The sequence below is a fragment of the Heterocephalus glaber genome, unplaced genomic scaffold (genome assembly GCF_053883595.1).
Source record: "Heterocephalus glaber isolate CG9 unplaced genomic scaffold, H.glaber_assembly_v1.0 deba00000942, whole genome shotgun sequence".
Classification (NCBI taxonomy): Eukaryota; Metazoa; Chordata; class Mammalia; order Rodentia; family Bathyergidae; genus Heterocephalus; species Heterocephalus glaber.
The window spans coordinates 5,486,674-5,505,210 of NW_028258174.1; the positions used below are offsets into that span (position 1 = coordinate 5,486,674).

Below are 18,537 nucleotides of genomic sequence, written 5' to 3' on the forward strand. Positions count from 1 at the left end.
TTATATATTGTAGATAGTAGTCCTTTGTCTGAGTACAGCTGCTAAAATTTTTTTCCCATATTATAGGTTGTCTGTTAGCTCTGTTGGTGGTTTCTTTTGGAATGCAGAAGCTTTTTAATAAGATGAGATCCCAGTTGTTGATTCTTTCTGCTAGTTTCCATGCTACTGAGGTTTTGTTCAGGAAATCTTTTCCTATGCCATTGTCTTCAAGAGTTCTAACTAACTTATCTTCCAGCAAGTTTAGTGTTTCTGTTTTAATATTTAGATCTTTAATCCACTTCAAACTTAGTTTAGTGTGTGGTGATAGGTATGGGTCTAGTTTTAATCTTTGGCAGGTTGAAATCCAGTTTTTCCAACACCATTTATTAAATAGGCTGTCTTTCCTCCAATGATGGTGGTTGGCTCCATTGTCAAAGATGAGGTGGCTGAGTATGCCTGGAGTTGTTTCTGTATCTTCTAATCTATTCCACTGATCCTCAGGTCTGTTCTTTTGCCAGTACCATGCTGTTTTTATCACAGTAGCTTTGTAGTATAGTTTCAAGTTGGGGATTGTGATACCCCCAGCCATGTCTCTGTTGCTTAGAATTGCTTTAGCTATTCTAGGTCTCTTATGGTTCCAAATGAATTTTTGGATTGTTTTCTCTAGTTCTGTGAAGTGTATTGTTGGAATTTCAATTGTCATTGCATTGAATCTATATAGTAGTTTTGTAAGTATGGCCATTTGCACTATATTGGTTCTTCCTACCCAGGAACAAGGGATGTCTTTCCATTTTCTTATATCCTCCACAGTCTCCTTTTTCAGAGTGCTGTAGTTTTCACTGTAGGGGTCTTTTGATTCCTTTGTTAGATTGCTTCCTAGATATTTCATTTTTTTGGATGCTATTATAAAAGGAATTGATTCCCTAATTTCTCTCTCAGTGAGTCTGTTATTTGTGTACAAGAAGGCAATTGTTTTTTGATTGTTGACCTTGTATCCAGCTACTCTACTGAATCTGTCAATTAAGTCTAGAAGTCTTCTGGTGGAGTTTTTTGGGTCTTCTATGTAAAGTATCATATCATCAGCAAATAATGACAGTTTAACTTCTTCCTTTCCTATCTTTATTCATGTTATTTCTTTCTCTTTTCTAATTGCTGTGGCTAATGTTTCCAGAACTATATTGAACAGGAGTGGTGATAGTGGGCATCCTTGTCTTGTTCCTGATTTTAATATGAAAGTTTTCAGCTTTTGACCATTTAGTATAATGTCAGCTGTTGGTTTTTCATTGATAGCCTTAATCAGGTTGAGATAAAGACCTTCTATTCTAATTTTCTGTAGGGTTTTTATCATGAATGGGTGTTGGATTTTGTCAAATGCCTTTTCTGCATCTATTGAGATGATCATATGGTTTTTGTCCTTGACCCTGTTTATATAATGTATTACATTTATTGATTTATGAATGTTGAATCAACCTTGCATCCCTGGGATAAACTTGGTCAGGGTGTATGATCTTCTTGATGACCCTCTGTATTCTGTTTGCCATTGTCAAGGATTTTTGCATCTATGTTCATTAGGGAGATTGGCCTGTAGTTCTCTTTTTGGGTTGTGTCCTTCCCTGGTTTTGGAATCAAAGTGACACTTGTTTCCAGGAATGAATTTGGAAGTATTGCTTCCCTTTCAATTTCCTTGATGAGTTTAAAGACTAATGGCAATAGTTCTTCTTTAAATGTCTTGTAGAATTCAGCAATGAAGCCATTAGGACCTGGGCTTTTCTTCGTTGGTAAGTTTTTTATTACATTTTCAATTTCCCTCATTGTAATTGGGGTGTTTAGAATTTCTATATCTTCTTCATTTTACTTTGGCAATTCATATGTATCTGGGAATCTGCCCATTTCTTCTGTGTTTTCCATTTTATTGGAGTACAGGTTCTCAAAGTAGGTATTGATGATCCTTTGGATTTGCGTTGGGTCTGTTGTGACTTCACCTTTTTCATTAATTACATGTATTTGTGCCTTTTCTTTCCTTTTTTTGATAAGGTTGGCTAAAGGTTTATCGATTTTATTTATTCTTTCAAAAAACAAACTCTTTGATTCATTTTTTTGTATTGTTCTCTTAGTCTCCATTGCATTGATTTCTGCTCTGATCTTTATAATTTCCTCTCTTGCACGAGCTTTATATTTGTTTTACTCTTCTTTTTCTAGGAGCTTGAGGTTCTGCATTAGGTTATTTATCTGAGTTTTCTCTGTTTTCCTAATATGGGCATTCACTGCTATGAATTTCTCACGTAGAACTGCTTTCATTGTGTCCCATAGATTCCTGTATGTTGTAGTGGCATTTTCATTTATTTGTAGAAATTGTTTAATTTCTTCTTTAATTTCTTCTGTGACCCATTGGTTGTTCAAGAGAGTGTTATTCAGTTTCCATGTGTTTGTGGGGGTTTTGAGGTTTATGTTATTGATCTCCAATTTTATTGCACTATGGTCTGATAAAATACAGGGGGTAACTTCAATTCTTTTACATTTACTTAGACATGTTCTATGAGCTATCATGTGGTCTATGCTGGAGAATAACCTGTGTGCAGCTGAAAAGAATGTGTATTCCTATTTTGTGGGGTGGAACACTCTGTAAACATCTATTAAGTCCATTTGTTCAATAGCTTGGTTCAGTTCTAGAATTTCCTTGTTAACTTTTTGTCTAGATGATCTGTCTATTTGTGAGAGTGGGGTATTGAGGTCCCCCACTACAATTGTATTAGTGTTTATTTGGTTTTTCATGTCCATTAATATTTGTTTTGTATAGTTGGGAACATTTGTATTTGGTGAATATATATTTAGGATTGTCATCTCTTCCTCTTGGATTGTTCCCTTCACAAGGGTGTAGTGACCATCTTTGTCTCTCTTAATCAGTTTTGGTTTGAAATCTACTTTGTCTGCAAATAAGATTGCTACCCTTGCTTTCTTCTGGGTTCCTGTGGCATGGAGAACTGTTTTCCATCCTTTTACTTTCAGTCTATGAGTTTCTTTTTGAGTTAGGTGTGTTTCTTGTATACAGCATATTGTTGCATTTTCCTTTTTAATCCATTCTGCCAGTCTGTTTCTTTTGATTGGTGAATTGAGCCCATCAACATTGAGGGTTATAATTGATAGATATTGATTTATCCTTGTCATGATATTTTACTTTTGTTGGCTCTTTTATTTCTTATTTTTCCTCCTTTCCCTTTAATGTCTTACCTTGCCTGGTGGCTTCCCTCTGTTGGGCCTCATGGACTTGTGGTCTTCATTCCTTTTTTCTAGGATATTGTTTAGAATTGCTTGTAGTGCTGGTTTGGTGTTCCTGAAATTTCTCAGGTGTTCTTTGTTGTGGAAGTATCTAATTTCCCCATCAATTTTGAAAGATAATTTTGCAGGATACAACAGTCTAGGTTGGAAGTTATTTTCTTTTAGGGCTTGAAATATTTCACTCCAGGCTCTCCTTGATTTGAGGGTTTGTGTTAAGAAGTCTGCTGTGATTCTGATGGGCTTTCCTTTGTGAGTGATTTGTTTCTTTTCGCTAACTGCTTGTAGGATTTTGTTTTTCTGTTGGGTTTCTGGGATCTTGACTATTATATGTCTAGATATAGATTTTTTTTGATCATGGCTATTTGGAGTTCTATATGGCTCACTTACCTGTATGTCCAATTCTCTACCTCTGTCTGGGAAGTTTTCCACTATTATTTCTTTGAACAGTTTTTTTTAATGTCAATTGTGCTTTCTCCTGTTTTTTTCATGGACTCCTATCAGTTTTATGTTATTCTTCTTTGCATCATCTAGCAGCTGGTGGATTGATTTCTCATGGTCCCTTACTATTTTTAAGAAATTTCTGTTTTCATGGTCTTTAACTGTGATTCTGTCTTCTATATCTGATATTCTATCTTCAGATTCCCTTAATCTGCTGTGGATACTTTCAATGGAGTTTTTGATCTCCTGAATATCTGTTTGAATCTGTTTCATGGATTCCATTTCTTTTTTATGTTGGGCGATCATGGTTTCCATTTCTTTCTTATGCTGGGTGTTCATGGCTTCCAGTATGTTTCTGAGCTCATCAATTTTTTTTTAATCTGTTCCTGTTCTAGAGCTTCTAATCATGTCTTTCACTCTGCTCACTATCTCTGCAGATATCTGGGAGATTATTTCTGCTTTGAATTTTTCTAGAGCCTCATTCATCTGTTTTGTTACTTCCTGTGCTATCAGTTCAGGGTGACCAGGTGGTTGGTTATCGGACTTTTCCACCTCATTTCCCCCAGGGACCCTTGGTGGGGTGGAAGTCTGATTTTGTGCCTTGCTTAAGTGTCTTCTCATTTTTGTTTTTGGTACTGTCCTTGGTTTAACTCCTGGGTTGATACTTTGGAATTGCTTATTGTAAGTATCCTTGTTGCATGTAATTAGAACCCTTATGGAATGATTACTTCTCAGAGGTGACTTCCAGATATAGCTGGTCTTTAAGTTTTGAGTCTCTAATGACTCTGAGGCTATCTCATTGTCATTATACTAGGAAGGATCACTGACTAGATCAATACCAACACCTTAGCCCAAGTGATATAATCAGCAACGTCACTGCATCAAGTACATCTTAGAAAATGACATTTTATGGTAGTTATTAATCTATCACCTTTAACTGTGTGAATTAAATCAAGGTCAAGGACCAACCCAATATATGTTTATAGTGACTAAACTCTTCAATATAACACTTTACTCTTCGGGATGGGGAGTTAGAAGGAGTTGGGGAGGGAGGAACAGATAAGTAGAAGGATAGGGGAAGGTTAGCAGTGAGGCAAGAGGACACAGGTGAGAAGGAAAAAGAGAATAATAGAAAAATAAAAAACTCCAAATGAGGACCAGAACAGGGACAAAAAGGGAGATGAACAATATGGGAAAGGAAGAGAGTGAGTGTAAGAGAGAGAGTACAAAAAGAGAAAAGAAAGAAGAAAAAAAGGAGAGAAAAACAAAAATTTGCAAAGAGTAGGAGGAAAAAAAATTAAAGATAAGAGGGGGAAAAAAAAGAAAAGAGGAAAAAGAAACAAACCAATAAGACTAATTTTAGACAGAAAAAATAAAAATAAAAATGAAAGGCCTCTTTCAGGATATGTCTCTGTTGTCCCAGTAGACAACGTAGGTAGCAATGTACAGATATAAGTCAATGAGTCTCAGTAAGCCAGTTGCAGACCCGTGAGATTCGGGCAGATTTCTGGCTGCAAGTCCCAAGTTGAGCTCCCTGCCCTCCTGTAGGGTTGAACTCTGCAAGGTTGTACTGCAGGCTCCAGCTGCTCTTCCCCTGAAGATAGTCCCGATTCCAATGGGAGTTGATGATTGCTTCGACTTACCCGGTACAGTGGTCTGGTGGTCTGGTGTCCTCTGTGTCTTTGCAGTGTGGAACCAGATGTCAGTACAACCAAGAGGCCAGAGGAATGGGGGGCGGAGGGGAATCCAGTGGATTGTTGCCAGGTCGCGGGCTGGATGGGCAAGTTCCACGCCGGTGGGAACCTCCAACTGCATCCGAAGAGGAGCCTTCCGGGTAACCCACATTTTTTTGATGAAAGATTTTGTTTCTCCTAGAGGAGGAAGATGTTAACTTCTTTTTCAGAAGCTTTTGAAAATTTTATATTTTAAATTTTTTCTTTCATTCTTCTAAAGAAGGACCATCTTCTGTAGCAGCTAGACCCATGTATGCATGTTTTCCTTTAGTTGAAAGAGTGATAAAGGAAACAGTTTTGAGTCCAATGATACAACCCTATTTACTTCCATAAGGTGAGTAGCTACTGTATTACAAATTTCTTCATCCTTCTGTAGAGTCAAATATAGCACATGAGACTGTTTTCCTTATGGCTAAGGGTAGAAGAAAACTGTCATAAGCCCTTCAGTTTAGAAGATATGATGGATCATATCATACAACCTTCCCATAATTTTGAACATAGAAGTGTGGAGAACAAAATGAGAAAGGGTTCTGTATAACTTTCTCCTAAGAAGCAAAGTGTTTTATGTAGCACCATCTGATTTTTGGCATTTTGCATTGTATAGCTCCATTTTAAAATGAAAGTATAAATAACTTTTCCAGGGCAGGGATTTAGCTCAGTGGTTCTGCCACCTGCCTCGAAAGCGCAAGGTCCTGAGTTCAATACCCTGTACCAAAAACAAATGAATAACTTTTCCTTTGACCCAAGATGGGTACTTAAGGTTTGATTTATTTTTCTAGCCAATAGGTATAATGTTAGGCTGAAAAGGCTATGACTTACTCAGGTAAATCTTTCCAATTGGAACTGAACTTTCTTATCAGAGAATGAGCCTAAGAAGTAATGTTACCAATCCTGTAGTTAAGTATTGTAGATTTAGAAGAAATTCAGGATCTGAAAAGAAGCTCAAACCAGAAAAATACTTTCAATAAGAAACGCAGGTCTCCTTTATTTTCCCTTCATAATTACTCTATATAATGAACACAGTATCATGAAACCCTGCCTTCCAAATCAACAGAGGATCATTGTATGCAACATCAGGTCTTCACCTAAGAAGAGTGAAACCTTTAGTTTGTATTATTTGTCAGTAGAGAAAGAACAATCCAAGTCCAAGGCTAGTGTTAGGAATGAAATTATAAAGATCAGAGCAGAAATTAACGAAATTAAGACTAAATAAACAAACATTGACTTTTTTGTAAAAAAGACAATCAATTAAAGAGCTGGTTCTGTGAAAAAAAATAAATAAAATAGAAAAACCTATAGCTAATCTTACCAAAAAGGAGGGAGAAAGGAGCCAAATGAATACAATTAGAAATGAAAAAGGTGAAATCACAATGAGTACCACCAAAATCCAGAAAATTACTAGCAACTCCTTGGAAAACCTGTACCCAAATTGGAGAATTCAGAAGTGGATAGATTTCTATATACATATGAATTAACAAAATTGAACCAAGAAGATATAAAACTTTCTCTGAATAATCTAATAAAACACAATGAAATTGAAGCTATGATAAAAAACCTAAAAAGCAAAACCCAGGTCCCAATGGATTAACTTCTGAGTTCTCCAAGAACTTCGGGGAAAATCTAATGCCAGTACTTTTCCAACTCTCTAATGAAATTGAAAGGGAAAGAGTACTCATAAAGTCATTCCTAGAAGCTAGCATTATCCTGATTCCAAAACTAGACAAGAAATAGCAAAAAAGGAGAACTACAGACGAATCTCTTTAATGAATATAGATGCAAAAATTCTCAAAAAGATACTGGCCAACACAATGCAACAAATCATCAAAAAGATTACACATTATGACTAAGGCTTTATCCCAGGGATACAAAGATGTTTCAACATGTACAAATCATAAATGTAATAAATCTTACAAGCAGAAATAAAAACAAAAATCATATGATCATCTCAATAGGCATAGAAAGGCTCTTGACAAAATCTAACATCAATTCATGATTAAAAAAAAAACCCTGAAGAAAATAGGTATACAAGGACCTTATCTCACTCTGACAGAAGTCATTTATAACAAACCTACTTCTGATACCAAATTAAATGGGGAAAAATTGAAAGCTTTACCCCTAAAATCAGAAATAAGACAAGGATGCCTGCTATCATCACTCCTGTTCAAGATAGTACTGGAAATATGAGCCAAAGAAATCAGGCAAGAGAAAGTGATAAAAAGGATAATTATAGGAGAGGAAGAAGTCAAATTATTATTATTTGCAGATGATATGGTCCTCTACATAAAGGACCAAAAAAAAAAAATCTCAAAAGATTCCAAGAATTAATAATCAAATTCAGGACCACAGCAGGATATAAAATGAATACACAAAAATCAATAGTATTCCTGTGCACCAATACTGAACTCAATAATGAGAAAGAAATTAGAAAAGCAATACCATTCACAATAGCATCAAGAAAAATTAAATACTTAGGAATTAACCTAAGGAAGTAAAAGAACTCTACAATGAAAACCACAGTATTCTGAAAAAAAGAGATTGAAGAAGACATCAGAAAATGGAAAGATAGGGCACCCCCAGGAAAATGGTGAAGTGGTAAGCAGAAACTCAGCCTCTGTGAGATTTGGAATCTAGATTCTGGAAAATAACAACTTGGAGAAGAAAAAAATGAAAGAAATAGATTCCTGGGAACCATGAAGGATCTGAGAGGAAAATTAAAACCTACAAAGAAATTGAAAAGACAGAAAAAAGCACAGAGAAAGGAAGGGGCAGTCTGAACTTTTTCCCTTGGTCCTGACTCATGGCTTACAGTAAAGGGAGATCAAATCCACGCAGACAAAGTGAAAGCTGGGGACTCCAAAAGGCTTCAGAGAAAATTTGGATTATTCTCCACACCAAATTAAAAAACAAACAAACAAACACATCCTCATTTAAACATTAAAAAAACAAATTTCATGAAATTATTAATAACAGTATTAGCATTCTGGCAAAAAAACCACAATAAATTTGGTACATAAAATTTATATTGCTTTCCTTATCTACCAGAATTCAAAGTTAAGTCAAAACCTGAAACAATTGGGCCAGGGATTTAGCTCAGTGGTTCCACCACCTGCCTCGCAAGCATAGGGTCCCAACTTTGACCCCCGTACCAAAAAAATCCCCGAAAATTTGAAACAATTAACCACTTCCAGTGAAATGTAAATTATCTCCAATTTATATGTTGTATTCTAAAGTTCAAGGACAACTGGAAATTAGAATGTTAATTCCTTTTTTTTTTTTTTCATTTTTGGCTGTTATGCTTTTAATGGAGGGAGGTATAAAATGCATCAGTGCAAATGAATGTTTTACATGCTCATTAATGTCAATATTTTGATGATGTAAAATATAGTATGTTAGACTTAAAGAAACTACCAAGTTGCCTGCAACCTAAGATACTGGAAAGGCTCCTTAAGTAGTTTTTACCCACCACATTTATTATGGCTCTCAATGGTATCTAGAGAGGATTACAAAATAAGAGGCTCTTTTCAGCTGTGGTTCAAAGGGTTCTAGAGAAGTTATGTGACAGTGTCACTGTGAGTCTGATATTTCCCTAAAAGTATTTTCAATAATGCAGGCAGTTAAGAGGCTTAATACTTTTGAAGTCTAGAAGGCAGCTAAGCTCTCCAGAGAATTTTTAAACATCATAAATCCCACTTATTTCCTACAGAGAAATTTTAAACATGACTAACAATATTGAGCAAAGTTCAATAGTTTTCACAAACTTCAGTAACAACCCGAAGGTGGTTGAAAACCACATATCCACTAAAATGCCACTGTATTTTACTTTGGAAGGCACAGGAATGCTGTGGTTGCAGAGATAGGGCCTTGATCAAAAGCACCAGATGTTAATTAAGCCCGGCTTCCATTTACACAGGATGCACCAGAAACCCCTCGGGTAGTGAATGCTTCAGGTACAGTACTACATTTCCAATTGGAGCCCTTGAAAGCCTGCAGGTCTGTAGAACAGTGGAAAAGAGGCTGGGACTAGCCTGAAAATATTTTTGAAATACACCATCCTCCTCCAAGGATTCCCCGGACATTTTAGTAACAGAGAAAAGGATAAAGGCAAATTTTGCAACTGCCAAATTTCTTTCAAATGAAGAAAAAAAAATAATGTAGAGCTGACATGTAGGCTAAGATGTTTGGTAATTAATGTCAAAAATAGCCAAGATTACTAATACACATTTTAGTAAGAAAAAATACCACTATCTTGGCAAGGTTAATTTTGTATGCAATATGCTGTATATTAATTGAATAGAATAAACATTTCAGACCACTAACTGAAGAAAACTCACAGCATGAGAAACATCTAAAAGGCACTCAGGGGGTGGGGATTTAGTGGTGCCACACCTACCTTGCAAGTACAAGGTTCTGAGTTCAATCTCTGACACCAGAAAGAAAAAAAATGCACTTAAAAGGCACTCAAAAGGTTAGAGATGCCAGGCGCAATGTCGCATGTTTGTAATCCTAGGACTTGGGAGGCTGATGCAGGAGGATCACCATGAGTTCCTGAGCTGCATAGCGAGACCCTGTCTCAAAAAACCAAAAAAAAAAAAAAAAAAATGTTAGGGAAGTTTACTAGCTTTAGAATACACCAATACACATGGATGACAGAAACATGTCACTTTTGAGACTACAGTGTTTTGTCTTCCATAAACAACCCTATCTAAGAAGCTGTGGAAGGTGGGGAGAGACCTATCCCCTGAGACACTGATAAAGATACTGCAGGCTCAGGCCAAAGTCTTGCTCTGGCACTGGGATGTAACCTCTGTTCTCTAGGAAGGGCCCAATGCTTGCTGAACTAGCATGAGTCATCAGGTGCTCAGGAATTTGGTCTTGAGGGACCTAAACATGGTGATGGTCTGGGGCAGAGCTGTTGTGTTGTTGGCTTCAAAGAGCAGGACAGTCGAATCTTCAGGCTTAAGGGTCAAACTCCCCAATCTCTCTAGGCACAGAGACTTGACTGGCTAGGCCTTTGATTTGGGTGCACTCCAGTTGATTAATAAGACAACTCAACTGGCCCAATATTGTAGCGCTGCTGGGCCTGCTGTGAAGCATCTCCACTTTAAGCTGATGGATGAGGTCTAACTGCTCATACAGCCACACCTTACAGCTCCAAAGGCCTTCCAGGTGACTGCACATGCAGCTGTAAATCTGAGCTTTCACCTCTGGCAAGTTGTCTTTAATTGGCTGTTCAGCAGGATCCAAGACCCTCCTTGGGTCACTATGCCCCAGAAGGGGTTCTCTGTTGCTGGCACAGCTGCTATGGTCCTGAGGGGTGTTCATCCTGCTCACTGCTCCTTGAGACACTTGTTGGCTCCACTCGTTCCTTCTTCTGTCACTGGTGGCTTCCAGGCCAGCAGGACTGTGACACAATGGTTTCAAATTTAGAAAATGAGCCTTAAGACAGACCAGGTGCTGCTGCTCCCAGAGCAGCAGAGGCCACGAAGTTCTTGTGCTAATGCCTATCCATCCTGAGCCGCCCTGTTAATTCTTGTTTTTTAAAACTGCCAGGCATGGTGAAGGCTCACCTGTAATTCCCTAGAGGATGGTAAGTTCCAGCCCATGGGGTGCAACTTAGTGGCTAAGCAAGACCAGACCCAGTCTCAAAATAAAAAATAGGGCTGGGGATATAGCTCAATGTAAAGACCTTGAGTTCAATCTCCAATACCAAAAAAAAAAAAAAAAAAAAGAAGGAAAAAAGGAAATTGTGGATGAAGGGTTCCAGATGGTTCAAGTATAACAAAATCTTTTAATCAATCTTTGTTCTCTGGTTGTTGTGGTGCATGCTTGTGATTTTAGCTACTTGGGAGGTTGAGGCATGGAAATAGCAAGTTTGGGCAACTTGGAGACACCCTTAAAATTTTTTTAAAAAGGGTTCTATCCCAACCAGTATAGTGAAAATGACCATACTTCCAAAAAGTTGTTATACAGATTCAATGCAATCCCAACCAAAATCCCAACAGAATATCTCAGAATTAGAAAGAACAATCCTAAAATTCATTTGGAATCAGAGGAGACTTAGTATAGCAAAGACCATTCTGGGGAACAAAGGCAAGGAAGGAGGTATCACAATCCCTGACTTTAAATTATACTACAAAGCTACAGTAATAAAAACAGCATGGTATTGGCAAAAGAATAGACCTGAGGATCAATGGAACAGAACAGAGGATGCAGAACCAACTGCAGACATACTCAACCACCTTATCTTTGACAAAGGAGCTTTCTTCACTGGAAGAAAGACAGCCTCTTTAATAAATGGTGCTGGAAGAACTGGCTTTCTACATGCTGAAGTTTGAAACTAGACCCATATCTTTCACCAGGTACTAACCTAAAATTGAAATGGATCAAAGATCTAAATATTAAAACAGAAACACTAAATCTGCTGGAAGAGAGAACAGGTTGAATGCTTGAGGACATAGAAGCAAAGAATTCATGAACAAAACACAGAAATACTACAAAGAATCAACAACTGGGAACTCGTCTTATTAAAAAGCTTTAGCAGGGGCTGCAGATTTAGCTCAGTGGTTCTGCTGCTTGCCTTGCAAGCAGAAGGTCCAGAGCTCAATTACCGGTACCATAAAGAAAGAAAGAAAGAAAGAAAGAAAGAAAGAAAGAAAGAAAGAAAGAAAGAAAGCAAGCAAGCAAGCAAGCAAGCAAGCAAGCAAGCAAGCAAGCTTTTGCACAGCAAGAGAAACCACCAGCAGAGTGAAGACACAATCCCACAGAGTGGGAAAATGTTTTTAACCAGCTATTCAGATAAAGGACTATTATCTAGAATATATAAAGAACTCAAAAAAGTCAGACTCCTCAAATGTAAAGACCCAATGCAAAAATGGGCATCTGAAATAGACACTTCTCAGATAAAGAATTAGAAATGGCAAATAAATGAAAAAATGATCAACATCACTGGTTATTTAAGAGGTGCAAATTAAAACAACCCTGAGATTCCATCTCACTCCAGAAAGAATGGCTGCTATCAAGAAATCAACTAATAACAAATGCTGGAGGGGCTGTGGGGAAAGAGGAACCCTGCTCCACTGCTGGTGGGAGTGTAGACTGGTGCAACCACTGTGGGAATCAGTATGGAGATTTCTCAAAAAGCTAAAACTAGAGGCTCCATTTGACCCAGCTATACCTTTTCTTGGTATCTTCCCAAAAGAATTAAAAGCATCATACCACAGCTATATATGCACACCCATGTTTATAGCAGCACAGTCTGTAATAGCTAAATGTTGGAAACAGTTCAAATGTCCATCAACTGACCAGTAGATAAAGAAGATTTTTTTTAATGCAATGGAGTAGTACTCTGCCATAAAGAAAGATGAGCTTCAGACATTCATAGCTAAATGGACGGAACTTGAGATAATACTCTTAAGGGAAATAAATCGAACACACATGTTTAAATACTGCATTGTTTCTCTGGTGTGAGAAATTGAATGTGGAAATAAGGACTGAGATGTATAATGGATGTTGGGAAATGGGAAGAAAGTGTTTATATGGGAAGGAGAACAAGGGAGGAGGGAGGGAGAAAGGAAGGAAGGGACAAGAGAAAAAGTGAAAATAGAAGGAAAAGATGGAAACGAAGCTTTTGTACACAGGGAAGGGAGGGGGGTTGAGGGAGGAATGGCATAAAATAAAATTTATTAAAAAGAGGGTTCTATCTCCAGTACTACAAAAGAAGTTTTTGTTAGAGTTCTATAATACTATGTGATACTTTTTTTGGTTTTTAAAAATTTCTTTGTTTTTTGTACCGGGGATTGAACTCGGGTCCTTGCGCTTGTGCAGAAGGCAGCAAAACCACTGAGCTAAATCCCTGGCCCATTTGTTTGTTTTTGTTTTTGACATAGGATCTTGTTATGTAGCCCAGGCTGGGCTTGAACTTCTAATCTCCCTACCTCAGTCTTCAAGTGCTGGCATTACTAAGTGCTGTATGACACTTCTATTAGCAAAGAGGATGCATCCCAATAGAGGCAATCATCAGAGATTAAAAAAAAATTACACATGAGCCAGGCTTGATGTCACAGGCCTTTAATCCCAGCACTCTGGGGATTTGAGGAAGGAGGATCTGAAGTTTGAGCCCAGCTTAGCCAATTTGGTGACTTAGCAAGACCCGATCTCAAAAGAAAAAATTTTGCTGGGGATGTAGCTTAGTGGCACTGCACCTGCCTGGCAAGTGTAAGGTCCTGAGTTCAATCCCTGGTACTGGAAAAAAGAAAAGAAAAAAATTATAAAAAAAGGTCTGGATATGTACAGTCTAAAGGCCTTAGGTTCATTCCCCAAACCAAACCAAACCAAAACAAAGATTAACTTTACTCTGAAATTTCTTAATACTGTATACAATTGTCAAAAGGGCATAAATAAGGCAGGTGGTATTACTTCCAGGTTTACTACTGTAAACAAAAATTCATTTCCCCCTCATATAACAGTCAGAGGAAAGGATTCCAGGTTGGCAGGAGGCTGTGCTCCACACATCATTCCGAAACAGGCTCCTCCCATCTTATGGGTCAGCAGTTCTCTCCAGCTTTGTTATCATCTATATAACTGAGATTGCATCACACTCATGTCCAAGTTTCAGCCGGGGAAGGAAGAAGAAAGCACAGAGGAAGGACATCCAATGTCTTAAGGCCCTTGGAAACTTCTGCTCATATTCGGCTGGCACCTGTAGTTGCACATTAAACTGAAAAGTGTAGCGGAGTTGGACAGCCATGCACTAGATTACACCGATTACTTCAGAAAGGGCAAATGGACTTTGGGAAATAGCTAGCAGTCACAGTGCATGAAAGAAGCAGGGGGCATTTTAGATGGAGGGGGAGGGGACAGTGTGATCAAAGTTAAGAGAAACAAATATGATATGTAAAGAACAGCAATTTTGATGTTGTTGGAATGTAAATAATGACATGAGATTAGCAAGAAATGAAGTAAAGAAGGTGGGCAGGGACAAGTGAAGTTGGAGTTTATTCCAAAGGAAGACTTGAAGGGTTTTAAGGAGCAGATTTGCATTTCAGTTAAGATTCTTAGGGGTGAAAGACTGATTTGGAGAACAGAAGACTAACAGAAAGAAAGCTGATTAGAAAGATGGGGCAACAGTTGTAGCAAGAGATGGTAAAGGTTTAAATGTAGGTTGTGATAATTATATTGATTCATATATTCAGTGAAATTTGTGGGAGGCTGTTGTTTTGGACTGAGTTCCTGCCCTAGACCAGCAGACCATACCAAACCAAAGCACAGTCATTCCAGTCAAGTGCTACATGATCAAACTGAACTTTGAAATGGGGCAGTTTTCCACAAAAAGAGATTCATAGCAACTAATCAGGAGCCCACTTTACCTGAGCCAGTAGGATAGGGAAGTCTCCTCTATTATAATCTTCTAATGAAAGTAACTTTGAAGTGAACAGTCCATTTTCCTTTCCAATTTCTGTTCTCTTCAGCCCCTTATTGTCTATAAAAGAAGCCACATTATAACTGGACAATGTCCAAGGAGGTCCCTAAAAGAGGAGATGAGGATCTCAATTCACTCTACCCGCAGATGAGGTTGTAAGTTGTTCGGCTTTTGTCACAGAAAAAGAATTTTCAGAATGTGTCAGTGAGAGAGGAGTGGGCATTCATGGGGTGAAGCGCATTATGGTTTGGTGTTGAGGGTTTTTATGTGGCCTTGGAGGTGTCTTCCAGATAGATGAGATGAGAATAGTGTCTATCAGGTTACCCTTAATGGGCTAGGTTAGAATGCAAACTATTTGCATGTGTTTGAAGTTTATAGATATGGTACCCACTTAATACTACCATTTTCTTTCTTTCTTTTTTTATAACATTACTATTTATTGTTTTATATGAATATTATATTGAAAGCCCAAGCATTCAGTTTACACATAGAAATTATACAATTATATACCACTTCACAAAGGGAGTAAACACAATACATTCTACAAAATCTACTTTACAGAAATTTAAAAATTCTAAATATCAAAGGGCACAGTTGAAGAAACAGGTATAAATTTGGCAGCCAGTAATTTTAACAGGGAAGTTGCAGCTTGCGTGACTTTAAATAAGTGAATTTGAAAATATTGAGTTTAGAGTAATTGTGCTTTGCGTTGATCTGAAAAATATAACACTGGCTGTCAAACAGCATGTTCAAAAATATTTCATTCACTTCAAAATGTCCTACAAACTATAGTGGTTTCAATGTACCTCTAACACCTCAGTCATTGTAGCTCAGGTACATTACTAAAGTAATACATTAATTCTCCCAGAACAGTGGTGTTTCATACCATGACATTTGCATTCTCTAGAATAATTTAGAAAGAAATGTGTGATATTTACAATGTTCAGAAAAGCAAGCCAAAGGCTAAAGAACCTGCTGGGTTCTTCCGAGATGGTATCAGATCAGCTTCACAAGCATTCATTCTACAAAACAGTCAGTTAAGGTTTGAACACAATTTCCAAGGTAAAGTACATTTTCTCATAAATAATGAAGTCTTTTTTCTCAGGCACCTCAGAAGTATACAAAAGAATTTTAGTTTGAAGAGATCTCTTGGAATGTGTTTAACCTGGTATTTCAATAGACTTAAGATTTCCAGGGTTTCACAAGGGCCAGATTTTATTTGAATTACTCAGAAGAGAAAGAAAATGTCTTCTGAAAGAAGTAAATTCAATCATTACCAATAGAAAAAGTATCCCCTGTATTTGTCTCTTATAAAAACAGAAAAATATAACATTCTCCTCCCTTAGAATAATATATATATGTATATATGACTTAAAGTTCCATTGTACATAGTCAAACAATAAAATCTGGAAACCAGCATGAAACCCCGTAATTCACATGTTAAAATGTGAAAACTACGACCAAAATATGAAAACTGCTACAGCTGTCAGACAAGACAAAAGCCATTCTTGCATATGTATAAACAAAATGTGATAATCTTGAAAAGATTTTCAAAATTATAATTACTTTCCAGTTTAAAAACTTTAATTCTAAATTTAAAAAAGTCTATACACAAAGCACTGATTTGACCATACCACTCTCCCCAACAACAACAACGACAACAACAACAATAAAAAAGTCGGCGGTAAGCAGGACCCAGAGGAGCTGATATTCACAGTTCTTACATATACAACTCTTTCAGGATTTATCATTAAAGTACTTTATTTTACAACCTGCTTCTCTTGTAAAACTAAATGTCCACTTTATTACATAAAAGATTTATTTATACAGTGTAAAACCAGAACTGTATGTAAAATACTGTATCTAAATGTTTCTAAGTAGTTAGTCTTGTTCCACTGGTTCATCTGTGACTTCTGAGGCTTCATCATTTTCCATGGATGATTCTGAGACTATCTCCAGTTTTACTGGAATTGTAGCCTGTTAACTCTTCTGCTTCATGGCAGTCTGAACCACTATTACAGGATCTGTATTTTCACTACCTTCAGAATGTAAATCATTCTCAGCTTGAGACAGATCAGATTCCTCCATCTGATTATTTTCCTCAGAAGTCTCTTCATTCACAGTTAAGGCATCATCAGATTCTTTTTTTTAATTTTTTCTTTCTGGAATCATGTCTTTTGATGTCATATAAGACTCTTCTTCTTCATCCTCTTCTTCATCCTCTTCTGTACAGTGCTGCCTGGTACAACTATTTTCTTTGTCTTTATCCTGAGATAAAGATGATGCTTCTGTTTCTTCTACCATAACTGAAGAAATCTCACTGGAGGTTGTCTGACTGGCTGTCTCTCTGACTTCACCTTCTGTGTCAAACCTGAGTCTTTTCACCTCATGACCCTCAGATTCCACAGCATCTTCATCTGGATGTTTATTTTTTAGAGGGCTCATGGAGGAAACTTGCGATTCAGATGTTGGAGGATCACTGTGATTTTTCTCTTCATTTTGCTGTAAGTTTGACTCTTTGCTCTCTGTGCTCTCAGGCAAACCATTTGTTGTCAAGCGGGCTGACAAAGAAACCTTTGGTCCATTAAGTGGCCTGGGTGTTCCAGGCCCATTTATATTAGACCTCTCAGTATAGCTTGGTGAATTTCCAGGAAACATAACACCATTCATTCGATTTAAACTATTGGAATTATTTTTCTCTGAAGAAGGATAAACACAGCTAACAACCATCACATTCTTTTCTCCTCCTCTGAGAAACTTATCTGTTCCTGTATAGTTTCTCCTCGGATCTGTTAGCAATTCACACAGTCGCTGAATAGTAAAAGGGATACCATTAAATCCATTGACAATTTTCAGTATTCTTTCCTTCATTTCATCAAAAGGAATATATTCGACATTAGGATTTGGAGGACCTCTTGGTTCAGGAGCTGAAGTTCTGAAATTATCCATCACTTTTTCCAGTTTGAATATAAAATAGCCTTTAAATTGGGACCACTGAATCATTGTTTCTCCAGTCTTGGCTACAGGACAAAGAAACTGATCCTGGACAGGACAAACTTCCTTTTTGCCCCTTTTCTCAAAATCTTTGAGCGCCTCCTGCAGCCTCTTGACCTCCATGGCTTCCCGGAGTCACTCGCAGCCTCCTCTTCCCTCCGTGGGTCTCCCGGGACCGGAGCCGCCCCCCCCCACCCTCCCCCTCACTTGCAGACGCTCCGGCGGCACGCAGGCGACCGGGGGAGGCACCGAAGGGAGCCGGGGGAAGCGAGCGACAGAGGGAGACCGAGAGAGCAAGCACCTCCCCGAGCCGCTACCACCAGTCCCCTTTTTTATACTGGGGATTGAACTCGGGACCTTGTGCTTGCAAGGCAGGTGGCGGAACCACTGAGCTGAATCCCCAGCCCAATATTACTATTTTCTTCAAGGTAAAAGTCCGTGGGATTTATCAACCTATAAACAGTATCAGAGGAAAAGTGCAGGCTCAATTTACAGGTGAAAAACATGCCCCTTATGTACAAGGGAATAAAGGAGGGCGAGAATTTACATGTTTATTATATTTTTAAGCTCTTAGAAATTTTTGGAGTTTCTTGGAAGGGAAAAAAGGCATTGTAACCCTAGGTAATTTTGAAGCTGCAGTTTTTCTTAACAGCACAATTTTACCAGTACTGAGGGAGCCTAAGGCAGGAGGATCACAAG

General features: G+C 37.8%; 1 pseudogene; it reads right to left on the reverse strand.

Annotated features, from left to right (window-relative positions):
- Positions 1–15,268: 15,268 nt before the first annotated feature.
- Positions 15,269–18,013, reverse strand: LOC101712517 (serine/threonine-protein phosphatase 4 regulatory subunit 2 pseudogene; annotated as a pseudogene).
- Between the last annotated feature and the right edge of the window lie 524 nt (positions 18,014–18,537).